At 40.1% G+C, this 15,303-nt stretch overlaps 1 long non-coding RNA gene across 1 annotated transcript in view; it reads right to left on the bottom strand.

Moving 5' to 3' along the window:
• The window catches only part of LOC143998297 (uncharacterized), an 87,769-nt gene extending 81,111 nt beyond the window's left edge, over window positions 1-6,658 (bottom strand). The window contains exon 1 of the long non-coding RNA XR_013277832.1: window positions 6,539-6,658. This is a non-coding gene — a long non-coding RNA (uncharacterized LOC143998297). The remainder of the gene's footprint in view (window positions 1-6,538) is intronic.
• Window positions 6,659-15,303: the final 8,645 nt, after the last annotated feature.

Below are 15,303 nucleotides of genomic sequence, written 5' to 3'. Positions count from 1 at the left end.
ACATGGTTTCATGAAAGACAGAAGTTGTCAGACAAACCTGATTTTTTTTTATGAGGTGGTAAGTAAAACCTTGGACAGAGGGGTGCCGGTGGACGTGATATATTTGGATTTTGCAAAAGCGTTCGATACAGTTCCGCACACAGGGTTCATGTGTAATGTAAAGTCTACAGGTTTGGAAATATCAGTTTGTAAATGGATAGAAAACTGGCTAAAAGACAGAATTCAGAGAGTCGTGGTTAATGATTCTTACTCTGAATGGTCTAAGGTTATCAGTGGTGTACCCCAAGGTTCAGTGTTGGGACCCTTACTTTTTAATATCTTTATAAATGATATTGGGTCTGGGATCAAAAGTAACATTTCCGTGTTTGCAGATGACACCAAGCTATGCAGTGGAATAACGTCCTTACACGATGTCTCCAATTTACAAGCCGACCTCAATGCTCTGTCTACTTGGGCGACTATGTGGCAGATGAGGTTTAATGTTGAGAAATGTAAAGTTATGCACTTGGGGGCTAAGAATATGCATGCATCATACATGCTAGGGGGAGTACAACTGGGGGAATCCATAGTGGAGAAGGATCTGGGGGTTTTGGTAGATCATAAGCTCAATAATAGCATGCAATGCCAAGCTGCAGTTTCCAAAGCGAGCAAAGTCCTTTCCTGTATTAAGAAAGGTATGGACTCCAGAGAGAGAGATATCATTTTGCCCCTGTTCAAATCATTAGTAAGACCTCATCTGGAATATGCAGTTCAGTTTTGGGCACCAGTTCTCAAAAAGGATATCGGTGAACTGGAGAAAGTGCAGAGAAGGGCAACCAAACTGATAAGAGGCATGGAGGAATTCAGCTATGAGGAAAGATTAGAGGAATTTAATTTATTCACTCTTGATAAGAGGAGATTAAGGGGGGATATGATCAACATGTACAAATATATAAGGGGTCCATATAGGGAACTCGGTGTCGAGTTATTCACTTTACAGTCAACAAAGAGGACAAGGGGGCACTCTTTACGTCTAGAGGAAAAGAGATTTCATCTCCAAATACTGAAAGGTTTCTTCACAGTAAGAGCTATGAAAATGTGGAATAGATTCCCTGCAGAGGTGGTTCTGGCTAGCTCAGTGGATTGCTTTAAGAAAGGCCTGGATTATTTCCTTAGTGTACATAATATAACTGGGTACTAACATTTATAGGTAAAGTTGATCCGGGGAAAATCCGATTCCCTCTCGGGGGATCAGGAAGGAATTTTTTCCCCTGCTTTAGCAAATTGGATCATGCTCTGCTGTTTTTTTTTTGCCTTCCTCTGGATCAACTGTGGGTATATGGGCTGGTATGATATTTATTATATATATATATATATTTTTTTTGGGGGTTGAACTGGATGGGCTTGTGTCTTTTTTCAACCTGACTAACTATGTAACTATGTATGTATGTAAGATAGCGGAGGAGTCCAGCGAGAAGACCCCCCGGAGCTGTGCAATAAACTATTTTAACCCTTGTGTGTTTTGTGTTTTTTTTTTACATTTTTTTCACAGGTGAATGGGTAGGGGTACATTGTACCCCATACTCATTCACATAGGGTGGGGGGCCGCCGGATTCTGATAAGCCCCCCGCCCGCAGACCCCGACAACCAACGGCCAGGGTTGTCGGGAAGAGGCCCTTGTCCTCATCAGCATGGGGACAAGGTGCTTTGGGGTTGCGGGGGGGGCCGCGCGGCCCCCTCTTCCCCAAGGCACCCCCCATGTTGAGGGCACGCGGCCTGGTACGGCTCAGGATGGGGGGTGCTCGCTCGTCCCCACCCCCTTTCCTGACCGGCCGGGCTGCGTGCTCGGATAGGGGTCTGGTATGGATTTGGGGGGACCCCACGTTGTTTTTTTCCGCGTAGGGGATTCCCCTTAAAATCCCTACCGGACCTAAGGGCCTGGTATGCCTCCGAAGGGGGAACCCATGCCGGTTTTTTTATTTGGCGTGGAGTTCTCCCTTAGGATTCATAGCAAATACAGTGCCTGGTATTGACGGGAATCCAATTTGGATCCCCACACCAGTGTGAACCCGGCCATTGATGCTTGTCGCTTATCGGGAAAGGAAAATAAACATTTTTCCTTTCCCGATGCGAGCCAGCTCAGCGCTGGCTCCCGCAACGGGGCTCGTAGGGTGTCAATCTCGCCGATAGAAGCGGCGAGATTGACACAAAAAAAAAAAATGTTCATAAAAATTGGCACTAGAGTCAGGTTTTGAGATATACAGTACTGTATGCCAGAATTTTGCCATTTTTATTGCCAAACTCAAACAGTCAACGTGACTGGTATAATAACATATTTTTTTATTTTACTACCATGAGATCATATGAACAACATTATTCTCTCCAGAGTTGAATATTGTGCGGTGAGGGATTCCTAATATATTGTATTTCTGAAACTACTTTTTTCCAGGTCCACCATTTTTGATTTGGTGGTGAATCTAACCCTTTAACTACACCCATAATTGTTTTGAAAAAGAGTAGCCTTGAAGGTTTCCAAATTACAGTAATACTCTGAGATTTCTGTGTAATTTCCAGACCAATACCTAGTGCAATGTGTAAAACAAAATGTCCATCTCTCATTCACAATGGACTCAATCTCCACATACAGTAACCTGTGTGTTTAGGAAGAGACATGGTCAACATCAGAGGGAAATGACTGAAGATTTATTTGAGTAGATATTAAATATCAATGCACAAGAAGTAACTCTGGAGATGGGATAAAAATGTCCAAATTGGAGAATGCATGATACATTGTAGAGTAATAAGAGTATGTACACATTTCAGGAAATTTCCTTTGCCAGATTTAAACAAGGTTGTTTTTAGGCAACCAGGTAAATAATAGAGAAGCAGAATGTAAACTATTTCCCATTCCGAATTAGAAAACTGTATTGGGATCGCTAGACAAATGTATGGGTCATATGGTTTCAAAGAGGATTTTAGAAGTACAGTGGAGGGGCATATACTGCCACAAAGATATAGGAGGAGTTAGTTGTAGATAGATTAACATACTTGCCATTGGACTCGATTGCAGCATTGAGGAGTTAATGGATTCTGCTATCAAAATAATGATTCCTCTAGCAAAACTAGAGTTGGTGGCTTGAAAAGTCTGAGCAATAAATTCACATTTTAAGGAAATTACTTTAAATCCATGTAAATGTGTTTCTTGGAGCAACAAAAAAAAAAAAAGAGTATTGCTTATATCTTTGTAATCAAATATTTGATTACTCTTAAGCCCCATATACACTATCAATTTTTATGCTGAGTTTTTTCCTTCAGATTTACCAAAACCATATAATACGAGGTCAAACCTTACAAGTATTACTGTCATTTAAATTTGTATGCAATCAGGCAGGCCCTTGCACTACATGGTTTGGTAACCTGAAGGGAAAACTCAGCAGAAAAACTGATTATGTGTATGAGGCTTTAGAATTTTTTACTCTTATGCCACGTACAGATGATCGGAAATACAACCAAGCTGTGGATTTATTTCTGACGGATGTTGACTCGCTTGTCTTGCATACACATGGTCGCACAAATGTTGTCAGAAATTCCGATCACCAAGAACGTACTGACTTACAACATGTACAATAGCACTATAAAGGGGAAGTTCAATACCAAGTGCGCCACCCTTTGGGCTCCTGCTAATCTCGTATTAGTAGATGTTTGGTGAGAGACGATTCGCGCTTCTCAGCCTTGTGCTTTTCAGTTTGTTACTGCTCTTCAGTTTGTGCTTGTGGGTTCATATCTGTTTTTCAGAGCATGTAGTCAGTTTGTATGTGTTTTTCAGTGCGCTCTTGTCCACTCATTTCTGATTTTCAGCTTGCTCTTATCAGGCCTTTCTGATTTTCAGTGCATTCTGAGCAACCAACCATTTTGAAGCCATGTTGCTGTTATGTACTTGTCATAGAGTTTGTGCTATGCAGGGGCTTGGTGTTGGGGTTCTTACTTTGACCCAAGTCCAGTCCATGAACAGGGAGAGGAAAAGTTCATGGACGAAGAATTGGTTGCTCCAGCGTGACCAATTCTCCCATATGCCTTTGTTGCAGGAAATCCAGGAGAAGAATCCTGATGATTTCAGAAATTATCTATGGATTTCACCTGTCATCTGTTGGCTTTGCTGTCCCCTTATATTACCAAGCAGGACACCTGCATGCAGCAAGCCATCACTCCGGAACAAAGGCTCGCCGCCACCTTGCAGTACTTGGCAACAGGGAGAAATCTGCAGGACATCAAGTTCTCAACAGGCATCTCCCCTCAGGCTCTGGGGATCATTATTCCAGAAACCTGGTCTGCCTACATTCAGGTCCTGCTGAAGGACTATATTAAGGTAAGTTTTCTCCTTTAACATCACATTCTATGTATTTAATGTTTGCTAATGTATTGGATTTACTTCATCATTCCCTAATTACCATGATTTTAATATGCTGTGATTGTCCTCTTTGTCCTCATGCATGCTGGAAGTTTTTAAACTTCCTTTTTTGTCCTTCATGCATATTTGCCTTCACTAACCTCCCCAGCATGCTATCCTGGGCCCATACACACCTAGCCTAGTCACTTAACAATGTATTTTGTCAGCTCCATAGTAGTGTTATACCCTAAACACCCCCTAAAATGTTTACCAATGTTATTTGTGTCCTTAAATTCAGGCAGAGTACAAGAGGCTTTTTTTTGGGGCCCAAACTCATTTGGAACCCTTCCTCCCCCCCAACTGCTAAGTCAACCGATACCAATCCTCTATCTGCTGACTTTGCCAAATCCATGCACACTGTAACTACCTCTTTTGTGGTCATGTTTATGGATGAATTGAGACCACTTGCCATCTGCAGGAGTTATTGGAAGTTGTGTGTGCCTCCAGCACAGCACAGTATACATCTGTATATACCCCTTTATCTCTGGTGTTCTATAATAAAGGCATCTGCAGGAGTTAGTGGGTGTTGTGTGCCTCTAGCACAATATACACTACCCAACTGCTTTTTTACCCAACTCCCTTCAGGCCATTACCATGTCTGGAAGGCCAGCAAGGAGAGGCAGACAGGCGCGAGCCAATAAAAGAGGTCAAGCAGGCTCTGTGTCTAGAGACAACAGTGCTGGTCGTGGACGCGGTGCATTGTCATCAGCACGTGGCCATGGGACACGCTTGTCCTTCTTTTTGGCAGCTGGACATGTTGAGCCGCAACATGCCAACGACTTGGTAGAGTGGATGACCAAGCCCTCTTCATCCTCCTCATCCTCTCTCACCCAGGCTCAGGGTACTAGCAAAGCAGCTGCCAACGCATCGTCTTCCCTCCTCTCAATGTCATCATCAGTGACTCCTTCCCTAGACCCACCACGTCCTCCTGAGGAGTCTCCTGAACTTTTTGAGCACAGTGTTGGGTACATGCTCCAGGAGGATGCCCAGTGTTTTGTGGGCTCTGATGATGACACTCAGCTAGAGGAAGGCAGTAGCGTGAGCGCAGAAAGAGGGGATGCTCAAGAAGGACAGCAATCTGGCAGTCATGTTCCACAAGCTGCAGAATACTGCCAGGTTTGCTACAGCGATGAAGAGGGAGGGGATGATGAGGGCACTGTAAAAGTGAGTACTCCTGCGCTAAAGTGGATTTGTGAGTAACAAAGAAACAGGTGCTGCATACACCGTATGGACCAAACTCACGTCCAAATTGTGTACACTATAAAAGGGAGAGGGGGTGGTGTTGCGCTCCTATTTGGTATGTTGGATACAATTATAACAAAATAGTGCAATTGGCTACATATCGCAATGATAAATAAAGTGCAAGACAAATTTCATTCATAAATAAATATATATAAAAACCTAAATTAATTATGCCACTTGTGCGAAAATAAATAAAACAATTATTGGGTGATATAAAAAAATATAAATAAATCCACATTAAAAGGTGCAACTGTAGGTGATTATATCACTGTGCAAAATATATACGTGAATGATTCATATAGTGACTGGTATAGAAAAATATATGAAATAAAATTGACAATAAATTTAAACTAACAAAAAATAGTGGTTTCAGATCTTCTAGCTAAACAAATAGCCAGTGCGGTATGGACTTTTTTTATTATTTTTTTAAAAAATAGTCCAATGTGCAATATAGGTGCAGACGTGCAAAGTGTTGCGCTGAAACGCTGTGTATCGCTGTCTTTAACTTATAGGTGACACTGTGCCTTTAAGTGCAAATACACAAGAAAATCTTCAGCGTCACTGACACCCGTGGTAAAATTTAATGGTTACCTTACTGCTGTAAGGCAGACAGCATATAGCAGATAAAGGAGGGGGGTAAGGTTCCCTTCAACTTGGTCCTTTCCTGGATGTCCGTTCTCACTCTTAAGTGCAGACAGGGGAGGTAGGGGAAGGGGGTAAGGGTAATCCTTGTTTTCCTCTCTTTCCACTGGGTGCTTCAAATGGTGTAGTTCTCAGTGTGCATTAAAAAGATATAAAGGAGGTCCACCATAGTGTAGTATTTTAAACTCAAGATCAATACTTTAATTTAACATAAGGAAAAGCACTCACATTTTTTCAGGGGGTTGCAGTACTATTAAAAAACGAGCGCCGAGCTCGTGTCACTGCCTGAGCGTTTGTTCCGTTCTGTTCTCTGAATAGCCTCGGATCCTACGCGTTACGTCACACGTGACTTCAACTGGGATGAGGCATTATGGGAATTGTAGTCTATTTATACATGCTCAGTTAATTGTATTCATTTCATTGCCGGCGGCCATTTTGTTGTGGATCCTATATGTATGAATGGGGCGGCCATGTTTTTGTGGACCAAGTATGCTGTAGTTGTGATGGTCTTTAATAATTCATCAGCATTTACGGTCCCGATGCTCTCTCTGTTATACATGATACGCAGACATAGAGAGTAGCCACATCGAGAATAATTCTATCCCGCAGTGGGGTTTATTGCTCACAAAAAGGCTTCGATATACTGCAAATAATAAAAAAATAAATAAATAAACAGCATGAAGCACTACATGTCCCAGCGTGTCCCTAATAACAGCAAAGTAACCACATTGCTGATAGGGAGACCAATATAGGACATATATAGCCGCAGTGTTTTATAGCCGAAAAAATAAATCTTTATATTAGGTCTCAGAAATCAAAAAGGGGACAAAAAGGGAAATATTTATATTGTATTAGGGGACCAATAATTACAATAATATTTATATATATATATATATATATATATATATATATATATATATATATATAAAGGTGTATATATATATTAAATAGAAGGAAGTAAAAGATTATAATATAAAACCAATACTGAAAATATATAAAAATTCCAAAAAAAGAAATTCCAAAAAAAAATTTAATATAAAATTGACGATTTTTTTAAGGAAGAGTATTTTAATATATTAATCCATTATCCAAGTATAATAAATATAGTAGAATTAAGTGGTCTAAAATCTACGCATAGAGGAAAGATGGAGAAGGGATATTGATATTAATAATTTAGAGAGCCATTAAAAAAAAATTTTTTTTTAATATAAAAAAATATATTGTTTATATAAAATTATAAATTTTAATAAATAAAATATATAAAAAATGTATATAAAAAATTATTATTGTTAAAAATGTATTATTGATTAAAATTAAAAAAATGTGTTTGTTCAAAGCGTAGATTCCGGAAGAAACGCTCAGACGGAGGGGGTTAAGGAGAATTTTACATTACACATTAAAAATCATTAATAAAACAATTAAGATCAAATTCTATATTTAACCCCCGAGGGGTGAATGTATCGAGGGTAAAAATCCATTTTGATTCCATCTGGCTGAGGGTCCTGACCTTGTGTCCACCTCGCCAGTGTTTTTTATACGGCTCGATACCCCAGAATTTTAAATGTGTAGGATCTTTGTTATGATGCGTCAGAAAGTGTTTGGAAACACTGTGCTTATCAAACCCTTTCAAGATGTTCTGTATATGTTCTTTAATTCTAGTTCTGAGGGTTCTTTTCGTACGGCCAACGTATTGTAAACCACAGCTTCATTCTAGCGCATATACTGCGCCTTCAGAATTGCAGCTGACAAAATCGTTAATCTCATATGTGTTTCCAGTGCTGGTGGATGTGAACTTGAAAATTTTATGTACTGCCTTTTTTGTTTTGGCACACGCAAAACACCGTTTGCACGGGTAAAAACATTTTCCTGTGAAAAAGGTGAAGTTGTTTATAGGGGGATCGGGTACGTTTTTAACTAATCTGTCTCTTAAAGTCGGAGCACGTCTATAAACAAATTTTGGTACAGTTGGAAGCATGGGCTTAAGGTGTATGTCGTTGAGTAGAATATGCCAATGTTTTTTAACAATATTTTCCACTTTTTTATATTGTACATTGTAGTCCAATATAATGGCTACGTTATTGTATTTATTGTCTATTTTATTTTTATCTTTAATCAACTCTTTTCTATCACTTTCGCCCACTTCACGGATTCTGTCTTCAATGTGGTCCTTTTTATAGCCTTTTTCTATGAATCTATTTCCTATCATCTTGGCTTGATCCAGGAACGTCTCTTTTTTGCTGCAATTTCTTCTAAGTCTGAGCAATTGCCCTTTTGGTATGTTCCAAAGCCAATTGAAGTGGTGGCAACTTGTCATGGGAAGGTAACTATTTCTATCGACGTTTTTAAAATGCGTTTTAGTACTTGGGATATTACCATCTTGAATGACATCTAGATCGAGGAATGTTATTTGTTTCTCACTAATATCCCAATTGAGGGTTATATTATGATCATTTATGTTTAGTTTTTCCAGAAACATAATCAGGTCTTCACGTCTTCCTTTCCATATGATAAAGATGTCATCGATATATCTTTTATAGACTACTAGCTCCTTAGGTGTGTTTATAAACACTGTTTCATCTTCCCACTTTGCCATAAAAAGGCAAGCTACGCTGGGTGCAAATTTTGCACCCATTGCCATGCCCGTTTTTTGATGATGGTAGTTCTTGTTGTGCCAAAAATAACTATTTTTGAGACAGAAATCTAAGCATTTGATTAGGTATTTTCTTTGTGGACATGATAACTCGGAGTGTTTCCTTAAGCCCCATTTTGTGGCTTCACATGCTTGGTGATGCCGAATGATTGTATAGAGCAGGGGTCTCAAACTGGTGGCCCTCCAGCTGTTGCAAAACTACAAGTCCCATCATGCCTCTGCCTGTGGGAGTCATGCTTGTAACTGTCAGCCTTGCAATGCCTCATGGGACTTGTAGTTTTGCAACAGCTGGAGGGCCGCCTGTTTGAGACCCCTGGTATAGAGTGATGCTACATCAGCCGTTGCGAGAATAAGTGGTTCTTCATAGTTGGGTAGATCCTCCAAAATTTGTAATATCTGTTTCGTGTCCCGAAGATATGCCTTAGTGTTTTTTACTGTTGGTTGCAAGAAATTATCAATGTAGGCCCCCATTCTTGCAGTCAGGGAATCTATTCCGTTCACGATCGGTCTATATGGGGGGTTTTCCTTATTTTTATGAATCTTTGGAAGAGCATAGATTACGGGCGTGCGGCATGCTTCAGGGACTAGATATTGTGCTTCTTTTTTGTTTAAAATGTTTTTCTTTAGGCCAAGATGTACAACAAGTTCAAGTTCCTTTCTACATTTAAAAACTGGGTTGCTTAAAAGTTTAAAATAGGTATCTGTATTTTTAAGTAGATTCTCCATTCCATCATTGTATTGTTTTTTGGACAGAATTACTATCCCTCCACCCTTATCTGCGGGACGTATTACAATATCTTTTCTTTTACTTAATGATTTGATGCCGCATCTTATAAATTTCGGGTCTTCTTGTTTTTTAATTTTAAGTGATTTTAAATCTTCAACTACTGTTTTTTTAAAAACATCTATAAATTTATTATTATTAATTTGGGGGTTAAAAACAGATTTATTTCTCAGTGTACTATGTATAATTCCTTGCTCAGTTGTGATATTTCGGGTCTTGATAGGATTACTTGCGATATATTTTTTAATATTCAAATTTCGAACATATTTTTGGATGCCTACATATGTCTGAAATTTATCCAGATTTCTAGTCGGGGCATATTTCAATCCTTTATCCAGTGCACCAATTTCTTCTGTTGTCAACGGTATTCCACTGAGGTTAAAAATTCCTTCTCCCTTCACTCTCTTTTTCTCTTGAGCGGAACATTATCCCCCAAGACGAATGGAAGAACAGAGAGAAATAAGGAAGAGTCCAAAGCGAATGGAAGAACCCAGACATATAAGAAGCCCAGGAAGAAAAGAGGCAGAAGAGGAGGAAAGAGAGAACAAGAGAAAAAGAGAGTGAAGGGAGAAGGAATTTTTAACCTCAGTGGAATACCGTTGACAACAGAAGAAATCGGTGCACTGGATAAAGGATTGAAATATGCCCCGACTAGAAATCTGGATAAATTTCAGACATATGTAGGCATCCAAAAATATGTTAGAAATTTGAATATTAAAAAATATATCGCAAGTAATCCTATCAAGACCCGAAATATCACAACTGAGCAAGGAATTATACATAGTACACTGAGAAATAAATCTGTTTTTAACCCCCAAATTAATAATAATAAATTTATAGATGTCTTTAAAAAAAACAGTAGTTGAAGATTTAAAATCACTTAAAATTAAAAAACAAGAAGACCCGAAATTTATAAGATGCGGCATCAAATCATTAAGTAAAAGAAAAGATATTGTAATACGTCCCGCAGATAAGGGTGGAGGGATAGTAATTCTGTCCAAAAAACAATACAATGATGGAATGGAGAATCTACTTAACGATACAGATACCTATTTTAAACTTTTAAGCAACCCAGTTTTTAAATGTAGAAAGGAACTTGAACTTGTTGTACATCTTGGCCTAAAGAAAAACATTTTAAACAAAAAAGAAGCACAATACCTAGTCCCTGAAGCATGCCGCACGCCCGTAATCTATGCTCTTCCAAAGATTCATAAAAATAAGGAAAACCCCCCATATAGACCGATCGTGAACGGAATAGATTCCCTGACTGCAAGAATGGGGGCCTACATTGATAATTTCTTGCAATCAACAGTAAAAAACACTAAGGCATATCTGCGGGACACGAAACAGATATTACAAATTTTGAATGATCTACCCAACTATGAAGAACCACTTATTCTCACAACGGCTGATGTAGCATCACTCTATACAATCATTCGGCATCACCAAGCATGTGAAGCCACAAAATGGGGCTTAAGGAAACACTCCGAGTTATCATGTCCACAAAGAAAATACCTAATCAAATGCTTAGATTTCTGTCTCAAAAATAGTTATTTTTGGCACAACAAGAACTACTATCATCAAAAAACGGGCGTGGCAATGGGTGCAAAATTTGCACCCAGCGTAGCTGGCCTTTTTATGGCAAAGTGGGAAGATGAAACAGTGTTTATAAACACACCTAAGGAGCTAGTAGTCTATAAAAGATATATCGATGACATCTTTATCATATGGAAAGGAAGACGTGAAGACCTGATTATCTTTCTGGAAAAACTAAACATAAATGATCGTAATATAACCCTCAATTGGGATATTAGTGAGAAACAAATAACATTCCTCGATCTAGATGTCATACAAGATGGTAATATCCTAAGTACTAAAACACATTTTAAAAACGTCTATAGAAATAGTTACCTTCCCATGACGAGTTGCCACCACTTCAGTTGGCTTTGGAACATACCAAAAGGGCAATTGCTCAGACTTAGAAGAAATTGCAGCAAAAAAGAGACGTTCCTGGATCAAGCCAAGATGATAGGAAATAGATTCATAGAAAAAGGCTATAAAAAGGACCACATTGAAGACAGAATCCGTGAAGTGGGCGAAAGTGATAGAAAAGAGTTGATTAAAGATAAAAATAAAATAGACAATAAATACAATAACGTAGCCATTATCTTGGACTACAATGTACAATATAAAAAAGTGGAAAACATTGTTAAAAAACATTGGCATATTCTACTCAACGACATACACCTTAAGCCCATGCTTCCAACTGTACCAAAATTTGTTTATAGACGTGCTCCGACTTTAAGAGACAGATTAGTTAAAAACGTATCCGATCCCCCTATAAACAACTTCACCTTTTTCACAGGAAAATGTTTTTACCCGTGCAAACGGTGTTTTGCGTGTGCCAAAACAAAAAAGGCAGTACATAAAATTTTCAAGTTCACATCCACCAGCACTGGAAACACATATGAGATTAACGATTTTGTCAGCTGCAATTCTGAAGGCGCAGTATATGCGCTAGAATGCAGCTGTGGTTTACAATACGTTGGCCGTACGAAAAGAACCCTCAGAACTAGAATTAAAGAACATATACAGAACATTCTGAAAGGGTTTGATAAGCACAGTGTTTCCAAACACTTTCTGACGCATCATAACAAAGATCCTACACATTTAAAATTCTGGGGTATCGAGCCGTATAAAAAACACTGGCGAGGTGGACATAAGGTCAGGACCCTCAGCCAGATGGAATCAAAATGGATTTTTACCCTCGATACATTCACCCCTCGGGGGTTAAATATAGAATTTGATCTTAATTGTTTTATTAATGATTTTTAATGTGTAATGTAAAATTCTCCTTAACCCCCTCCGTCTGAGCGTTTCTTCCGGAATCTACGCTTTGAACAAACAAATTTTTTTAATTTTAATCAATAATTAATTTTTAACAATAATAATTTTTTATATACGTTTTTTTTTTTTAAAAGGTAAATTTTTATTCGTTTTTTACATATAACAAAATCGCATGGTGCATACAATAATACACTTGATATCAGTCGTAAAATACAGAGTAACATCGTATATCAGTAGCTGAATGAGCAGTAAAGATAAAACAATGGAGACAACTACATAAAGCCTCTTTATGTATTTTCCTTCTAGAAGTAAAACCAGAGAACACCTCTTGGCCTCGGCGGGACCCCCCTCTCCCCCCAGACACCCCTTACGGGATCTATTCTGTGTCCGGGGGGAGAGCAGACCCCCCGAGGTGTGGACTGAGAACCCAACCGTATGAGAAACATCATGTTAGTAAACCATATTACGGAAGTTACTTAAGAACAACAATCTAACAGTGCAACTCTCTAGTAGTGAAACGGACAAAACCTGACGAAACTCTGATAAATGGCGTCGAAACATATCAGGGTAAAGAGGGTCAAGTGCCCAATGGAAGAGTATTTGTAAGTGTGATCCATGTGACCCAGGGCCTCCATTTTTGGAGGGCCTGGCTTTTAAAGGGACTACTCCACGCTATGGACATTTCGTATATGTGATGTAGATGCGTGGTACTGATCACCTCTGAGAGGGTCGGTGGAGCGGGATTCCTCCACCTTCTGGTGATGCCTAGTCTCGCGGCCAGCAGGATGTGTGAAATGGAGTGTCTCACCTTCAACGGATATTGATCCAGAGTCAGGGATAGTAGAGCTAGGTCAGGGCGAGGGGAGATTGTGACTTGGGATACATCGGATATTAATTGGAATATTGATTCCCAAAAGGAAGTCAGCATGGGGCAGCTCCAGAAAATATGGAGCATATCCCCCTTGTTCCCACATTGCCTCCAACAGAATGCGGAGTGCTGAGCAGAAAATTTAGACACCCTATCTGGGGTTAGGTACCATCTTTGAGATATCTTAATAGTCAATTCCCACAAGGCGGTGCATCTAGTGTGACGGTAGGTGGCTTTGATAGCTGTGGACCATTGCTCAGTTGAGTACGTGTTGTTTAAATCTCTCTCCCATTTAAGCATAGGAGAAGATTTATCGAGTATGTGTTTTTGTTGGAGTAGGGTATAGAAGAGCGAGATGCCCTTGTGTTTGCAAGTCGGGATTGTAAGAAAGGTCCACGCAGGGTGGGGTATTTTACATGTCCAGTTAGGGGAGGATTGGAGGTAATGTTTGGTCCTCAGATATAAGTAGAGATCCGTGTCTGGTAGGCTGTATTCACGTTGTAGGACGGGGAAGGATTTGACTAGCCCCTCTGAGAAGAGGTCTTCTATATGTATTATACCCTTAGAGTGCCAAGATGTAAAAGATACCAGGTCGATATTCTTTTGGAGAACTAGTAGTGGGGTTTTAAGGGTGGCCCTGTTGGTGTAATTGGTGGTTAGATGTAAGAATCTGTTCCAGATCCGGAGAGTGGCTAGCATCGTGGGGGGGAAGTGCGAGTTCTTAAAAACAGGTGGTGTGGGGGATAACAACCAGGCAAGGAGATGATGGCCCGGTGTAAGCGATGCTTCTAACTGTCCCCAAAGAGTGCGTTGAGTAGGAGTGGTCCATTCACGCAGTTGCGTCATTATGACTGCCATATAGTAGTCGTGGAAATCAATGTAACCTGCCCCCCCCCCTGCAGACCGAAGTTTGACAAGATGTTTATGCGCGCTTCTGGCCTTCTTACCTTGCCATATAAAAGCGGATAAAGTAGTTTGTAATGATCTGAGGTAGGAGAGGGGGATGATGATCGGCAATGTCCTAAATAGGTACAATATTTGGGGTAGATGGAGCATTTTAAAGGCTGCAAGGCGGCCCAACCACGACAGCTCAAAGGACGCCAGTTTGCGGAGGTCATTCTGTAATTGAGTGCGAAAGGGGATGAAGTTGTGACAGAAAAGGTCTGTCGAGTCCTTGGTTAATTGAACCCCCAAGTAAGTAATGCTCTTATCAGCCCATGAGTATGGAAGCTGATTTTGTAGCTTAGATCTGGTAGAGATGTCTATGTTTAGGTTCAGGATTTGAGATTTAGCCTCATTGACTTTGTAAAACGATACTTCGCTGAATTGCGCAAGGGTCCTTTGAACTTCCGGGAGGGAGGTGGCGGGGTTGGAGAGCATGAGAATCACGTCGTCCGCGAATAAACTGATCTTATGAACGTATTTGCCTATGGTTATACCTTGTATTTGATCATTCGCTCGGATAGATTGAGCAAGGGGTTCTATCACTAGATTGAAGATTAGGGGGGATAGGGGGCATCCCTGTCTAGTGCCATTGGAGATTCCAAACGGGGATGAGAGCGTGTCTGCCGTGAACACTCGGGCAGACGGAGAGGAGTATAGGGCCATAATAGCACTATAAATGGTTCCGGTAAACCCAAACTTTCCCAGTACCGCCGACAGGTACCCCCAATGTACCCTGTCAAACGCTTTTTCAGCGTCTAGGGACAGGAGTACAGAGGGGGCACCCGTGAGCGGCACCTGGTGGATGACATCCACCATACGCCTGGTGGCATCAGAGGCCTGGCGTCCCTTTGTAAAGCCAACTTGATCGAGATGTACAAGGACTGGGATAATATCCAATA

Source organism: Lithobates pipiens, unplaced genomic scaffold (genome assembly GCF_037356315.1).
Source record: "Lithobates pipiens isolate NorthernLeopardFrog02 unplaced genomic scaffold, aLitPip1_a1.2 Scaffold_19, whole genome shotgun sequence".
NCBI classification, from domain to species: Eukaryota; Metazoa; Chordata; class Amphibia; order Anura; family Ranidae; genus Lithobates; species Lithobates pipiens.
Note: the sequence above shows the minus strand (reverse complement) of the source record. Positions and strands in the feature narration are given on the sequence as shown.